The following is a 6,807-nucleotide window of genomic DNA, read 5'->3' on the forward strand; positions in this document are numbered from 1 at the left end:
AGGGGAAGCATTGTTTTCATTTCATCGGTTGTTGGTGTTGTAGCTATTCTCTGGTACCATATATGCAGCCAGCAAAGGAGCAATGAGCCAACTCACAAAAAATCTTGCATGTGAGTGGACAAGTGACAACATACGTGTTAACTGTGTGGCACCATGGCATACCAAGACATCACTCGTGGAGAAGCTCTTGGAAGACAAAGAGTTTGTGTTACTTGATCGTACTCCTTTAAAGCGTCTTGCTGAGCCTCATGAAGTTTCATCCCTCGTAGCTTTTCTTTGCCTACCTGCAGCTCTTTATGACACATGGCAAGTTTCTGAAGGAGGAATATTCTTTACATTTACTATTTTGACTACACGTTCCTCTAAGGCGTTGGCGTGGCTTCATGATTGAATGCCTGTTATATTGGGGACAGAGGGCGAAACTGATGCTTGGTGGAATGAGCACGTTTACCCTGAAAAATGCGGGTTGCCTGGAATATGTGAGATTTTTACGGAGTTAGTTCGCCAAACAAGGAAATTCCAAGGGCGCAGAGGATTTTTCGAGTATGAGCATGTATCAGAGCAGGACAGTCTACGAAAGGATTGTTGTGTCCCGGTACCAGCATTCAAGAGGAGCCATGAAGGACCCCATGTTCATACAACTATGAAGTTGCTGTACATTATTGTGAGACAAGATGTCATTCTTGTGGCTAATTTTGCCGACTTCTGATCGATCACCCTGGTTCGCATAACACAGTGCATGGCAATATGAGAAATGCTAAATTCATTTCAGAATCAGAGGAGATTGATATTGTTGACAGAAAGTATGCATGGGGAAAACGGGATTGGCAGAAATGTGCAATATACATTGCAAAAATAAAAAAAAACAAGGCAGGGGCCACATTCGTTTGGACCGTGCCCAGAAAACTGCACCAGCAAGTTTTGATGCAACTACTGCAATCTGGAAAATGTTGGTGGTGAATTTGAATGCATTGCCTCCTTAGAGGGCCATGAGAATGAAGTCAAAAGTGTTTCTTGGAGCGCGTCTGGTATGCTACGTGCCACATGTGGTCGTGATAAGTCTGTCTGGATTTGGGATGTTCAACCAGGGAATGAGTTTGAGTGTGTTTCAGTACTGCAAGGTCATACACAGGATGTCAAGATGGTCCAGTGGCACCCTAATCGTGACATTTTGGTCTCTGCTAGTTATGATAATTCTATCAAGGTTTGGGCAGAGGATGGAGATGGTGATGACTGGGCATGCATGCAAACATTGGGAAATTCTGTCAGTGGCCATACATCAACAGTGTGGGCGGTATCTTTTAATTCTTCCGGAGACAGAATGGTCTCCTGCAGCGATGACTTAACGTTGATGGTTTGGGATACAAGCATAAACCCAGCGGAGAGAAGTGGAAATGGTGGGCCCTGGAAACATCTTTGTACCATTTCTGGATATCATGATCGAACAATATTCTCAGTTCACTGGTCAAGGAGCGGTCTTATTGCTAGTGGAGCATCCGATGATTGTATCAGGCTCTTTAGTGAGAGCACTGATGATTCTTAGTTGCTGCAGTTACAATGTTACAAAAAGCACCCTATAAAGACTCAAGTCAGAATTTTCATGTGACTGGGATGCAATAATGAAAATGAAGTTAAATTGGAGCACCTTGCCAAATAGTGGTGACTGGAATGTACTCTTTGAACGGTTTCCTTTCTGCTCTAGTTATGATTTTTTCATTCAAATCCATGTTACAGCTTCAGATGAAGATGATTTTCAGAGTTGGAGAGGGTGGTTTGAATCACGTTTCCGTCATCTTCTCTTGAAGTTTGAAAAGCTTCCAGCATACTGTGATCCAAATCCATACCCATATTTTGACAAGAATCTAAAGGAAGCCACCAACAGGGTAATTTTTCCATAATGACCAATAGCAACAGCTGCAACCAGTGGGTTTGTCTACGATGGCAGTATCCTTCAAATGGTGAACCGTGAAGCCTAGCAAACAGCAGCTATTCAATCTTGTGAGGAATTTAGAGGAAGACTGTGTTTTTTTTTAAATCACAAAGCAGTTTCGTAGCGCGCTACGAAACTGCTGTAGGTGATGTTTTCAATGCAGAATAAACAGTTTGACCGGGAATGTTAGAAGAGAGACACCTGTACATCAATATAGCCTACAGCTCATCTGGAGACATGGTGTTTGGTAGCAGCGTTCCATACTTTGAGTTATTAAAGATTTGGGAACATGCCTGCTACATTTTCGGAGAATGGAAGACAGGGACCGTGAAAATAGGATACTCATCTTTACTAATTAATGAGCCATCTACACAGCTAGCACCCGAGGTCAGCTTGTTCAGTGAATGTTCCTCCAACATATCTCAGCCACAACAGAAAATGTACAGCTGTCAAGGATCCAAGAAGAATCATGCATACGAGGAGATAGAGTTAAAATTTCAATGTAATTAGGACTCTATGTATTTACAGCATAATACCTTATGTATTTAATAAGTTTGTTTAAAAATAGATAAGGTTAGTTAATGTTAGAGCATCGAGCTCTCCCCTCATGCTTGAGGAGGAGACTCAAGGTAGTTTTAGTTTTGGTTTTCCTATATATAGTGAAAACTCTGATGTAATAGGGGTTGGAGATTTTTATAAAAACAGAGTTTTCATATTGGCTTATGTAAAAAACTTTGACAGTAATAGAAAGAGTACTTTTTCTTCCCAAGATTCATCTTGTGTCTCAAATGCTCAGAGTATATGTGGTTTGGTTTTATTCATCTTGTTTTACAGTTCACTAAACATGCAATCACTCTGAATTCACCTAGTGCTCAGACTTCCTGTGTATGTTTTTTGAGTTGAGGTTCTTCTTGGTAAATGTTTTGAGCATTTAGACATTATATGCCTTGGTTTCCATGATTGAGTAGCCACTTGTTTACTGCAGAAGTGTATGACTCCATGAGCCCAATGGGAGAAGCCTAATTTTGTTGTTCCAACCAGCTTAAATTTCATTTACTGTTTAAAGAGTTAGCCATCTTTTCTTGCCCTTAATGCATATCAAAAATCTGTGAGAGAGCCCTCTCAGACTAAGGAGGCTAAGCCTTAGTTAAAAGCCTGGTTTGAAATAGTTGCATGAGATCTTGCTAAGTAGCAGCCCTTAGTACCACGATTTTGTGATAACATTTTGGTGCGTCTGCCGGGAGCCTGATGATTAATTATTCCCGAAGTTTGAAAATTGAATTTTTGAAGGTAGCAGGAGTTCAAAATGATTTTCGAGGCTGCAAAACTACCTTGGCGACTCCATTGTTGAAGAATTCGAAAGTCATACATTCATGGTGATTCCACTGGAGGTATGAAGGACCTAGATGCTACCATTCTTACTTCAAGGTATGCATGCATAGATTTTTCAGGAATTCATGGTTTCCCAAATCATTTTCCCAAGGATGCATATTTTCTAAGGAATGGTCCAAAATTCAACGGAGAAGATTTGAGTTTAACCTTGAAGCATATAACAGAATTTTGTCATTTTACTGAGCTTCTTAGAGTTAAACATGAGGATGTTTGCATTATGTTATTCTATGATTCACTTCAAGGGAAATGCAAACAATGGATTGAAAGTTTTCCTATCAAATCCGTTAAGTCATTTCAAGACTTATGGCTTATGTTTTTGGAGGAATGGATAGATAGGTCAGAGGTGGTGGTAGACTCTCCCTCAGTTGAAAGTTTTAAACAATGGAATAATGATCGTAGTAATGGAGAAACAGTTGAAAATTTTTCTTTGTCTTTGTCCTCATATCTAAAATCCCTTGACTGCAAGACAGAAGATAGGATGAGATTTTTTGATGAATTTGCTGAGGACCTTGAAAAAGAAATTGAAGGTTTAGAAGGACAAATTCAGGCATATAGTTTTCATAACCATGATCATTATTTTCAGCAGCTCTCTATGGAAGAACATAAGGAGAGAGTCTTGTTTCCTTTCTCTTTTACACTTGAGGAAATGCACACTGCTGTTGAAGGTCAGTTTGCACAGCCAGAAAGTTACAAGAAAAATCAAGCTGATCATGTATTCTGGGATCGTGTAGCTGATTACATGGAAGAGTTTTACTCTCAAGTTTTTCAGTTTTCCTATAAAGATCAGAGACAAATTCAGTGGCAACGGTCATCATACTATCATATTGGCTCTGATTTCCGATGCAGTCAAAGGAACCAAGTATCAGATAAAACAGAGGATTGGCTACATTGGAAATTTCATATTGATTGAGCAGAAGGAAGTTGAAATGGTTAGGGTAGGTAGGTAGAGGTAAATGCAAATAAGCTCAAGGTTAACTGAGCATGTTTTTTTTTTTAGTAGATGTAGTTTTCTTTCTCCTACAGTCATGCTTGTCAAGCAAATTTCTGTTTGTCACAAATGGATAAGGCACTGGAGCTGCATGTTCTTAGTGCACCACAAGGGCACACTATCCCAAGTGGAGCCGCTGTTATCACTGAAAAGTCTGTTGCCAAAAAAATTTTTAGCCTAGCTTAAAGTCAGGGTGTTTTCGCAGCGCATAAATCCGTTAGCAGTTTCGCAGCGCCATCTGTTTTAGTGATTTCGTAGCGAAAACACTGACCTTGCACTGGCTGCGCTGCGAAATTGGGAAATGACAGATATTTAAAGTGAATTGATGGAAACACTGCAGGAAACGAGGTTTGTCAAGCTGTTATATGTGGGCTTGTACTCCATTGAAGGGGAACATTCCAGTGGTAATTTTGCTTTGCGCTCACAGCTGTTGTGGCAGGTTCTCATGATCACCAACGAAGGTCCATCAAAACTCTGTTTCATACTCAAGTCTCAAAACTGTGGTCCTTTTTGAAATCAATGCTCGATCAGAATCGGTTATGAGAAGGCTTCTGTTATTCCAAGTTATCATTGCCTTGTGTCAGTTGAAGGGTTTTACGAGTGGAAAAAGGATGGAGCGAAGAAGCAACCATTCTATATACATTTTCAAGATAAATGAACAAAGGATTTCCACTGTTAATGACATGTTCGCGTACAGAGAAGGATTTTAATGAATGTTTGACTCAGTGGAAGGAATCTGGGCTGCAGTTTGATGGTACAGTCTGTGTTTTATCATCTCGTTCAGCACAAGAGGAGCTGATTGAAAGATGTTTTTCGTTTTGCAATGGGAAACTCAATATGTTGATTAATAATGTCGGTACAAATATGAGGATTTCTCATTTCTTATGTCTACCAACTTTGAATCAGCTTATCATATATCTCAGCTGTCACATCCTCTACTAAAAGCATCAAAAAAGGGGAAGCATTGTTTTCATTTCATCGGTTGTTGGTGTTGTAGCTATTCTCTGGTACCATATATGCAGCCAGCAAAGGAGCAATGAGCCAACTCACAAAAAATCTTGCATGTGAGTGGACAAGTGACAACATACGTGTTAACTGTGTGGCACCATGGCATACCAAGACATCACTCGTGGAGAAGCTCTTGGAAGACAAAGAGTTTGTGTTACTTGATCGTACTCCTTTAAAGCGTCTTGCTGAGCCTCATGAAGTTTCATCCCTCGTAGCTTTTCTTTGCCTACCTGCAGCTCTTTATGACACATGGCAAGTTTCTGAAGGAGGAATATTCTTTACATTTACTATTTTGACTACACGTTCCTCTAAGGCGTTGGCGTGGCTTCATGATTGAATGCCTGTTATATTGGGGACAGAGGGCGAAATTGATGCTTGGTGGAATGAGCACGTTTACCCTGAAAAATGCGGGTTGCCTGGAATATGTGAGATTTTTACGGAGTTAGTTCGCCAAACAAGGAAATTCCAAGGGCGCAGAGGATTTTTCGAGTATGAGCATGTATCAGAGCAGGACAGTCTACGAAAGGATTGTTGTGTCCCGGTACCAGCATTCAAGAGGAGCCATGAAGGACCCCATGTTCATACAACTATGAAGTTGCTGTACATTATTGTGAGACAAGATGTCATTCTTGTGGCTAATTTTGCCGACTTCTGATCGATCACCCTGGTTCGCATAACACAGTGCATGGCAATATGAGAAATGCTAAATTCATTTCAGAATCAGAGGAGATTGATATTGTTGACAGAAAGTATGCATGGGGAAAACGGGATTGGCAGAAATGTGCAATATACATTGCAAAAATAAAAAAAAACAAGGCAGGGGCCACATTCGTTTGGACCGTGCCCAGAAAACTGCACCAGCAAGTTTTGATGCAACTACTGCAATCTGGAAAATGTTGGTGGTGAATTTGAATGCATTGCCTCCTTAGAGGGCCATGAGAATGAAGTCAAAAGTGTTTCTTGGAGCGCGTCTGGTATGCTACTTGCCACATGTGGTCGTGATAAGTCTGTCTGGATTTGGGATGTTCAACCAGGGAATGAGTTTGAGTGTGTTTCAGTACTGCAAGGTCATACACAGGATGTCAAGATGGTCCAGTGGCACCCTAATCGTGACATTTTGGTCTCTGCTAGTTATGATAATTCTATCAAGGTTTGGGCAGAGGATGGAGATGGTGATGACTGGGCATGCATGCAAACATTGGGAAATTTTGTCAGTGGCCATACATCAACAGTGTGGGCGGTATCTTTTAATTCTTCCGGAGACAGAATGGTCTCCTGCAGCGATGACTTAACGTTGATGGTTTGGGATACAAGCATAAACCCAGCGGAGAGAAGTGGAAATGGTGGGCCCTGGAAACATCTTTGTACCATTTCTGGATATCATGATCGAACAATATTCTCAGTTCACTGGTCAAGGAGCGGTCTTATTGCTAGTGGAGCATCCGATGATTGTATCAGGCTCTTTAGTGAGAGCACTGATGATTCTTAG

At 40.8% G+C, this 6,807-nt stretch overlaps 2 pseudogenes; both read left to right on the plus strand.

The window, feature by feature from the left end:
• Window positions 1-934: 934 nt before the first annotated feature.
• Window positions 935-1,543, plus strand: LOC149156846 (protein CIA1 pseudogene; annotated as a pseudogene).
• Window positions 1,544-6,073: 4,530 nt separating this feature from the next.
• On the plus strand, window positions 6,074-6,807 carry LOC149156847 (protein CIA1 pseudogene; annotated as a pseudogene).

This window comes from Pinus tabuliformis, chromosome 9, assembly GCF_031772625.1.
Source record: "Pinus tabuliformis cultivar Carrire ecotype Pingquan chromosome 9, CPIR1, whole genome shotgun sequence".
NCBI classification, from domain to species: Eukaryota; Viridiplantae; Streptophyta; class Pinopsida; order Pinales; family Pinaceae; genus Pinus; species Pinus tabuliformis.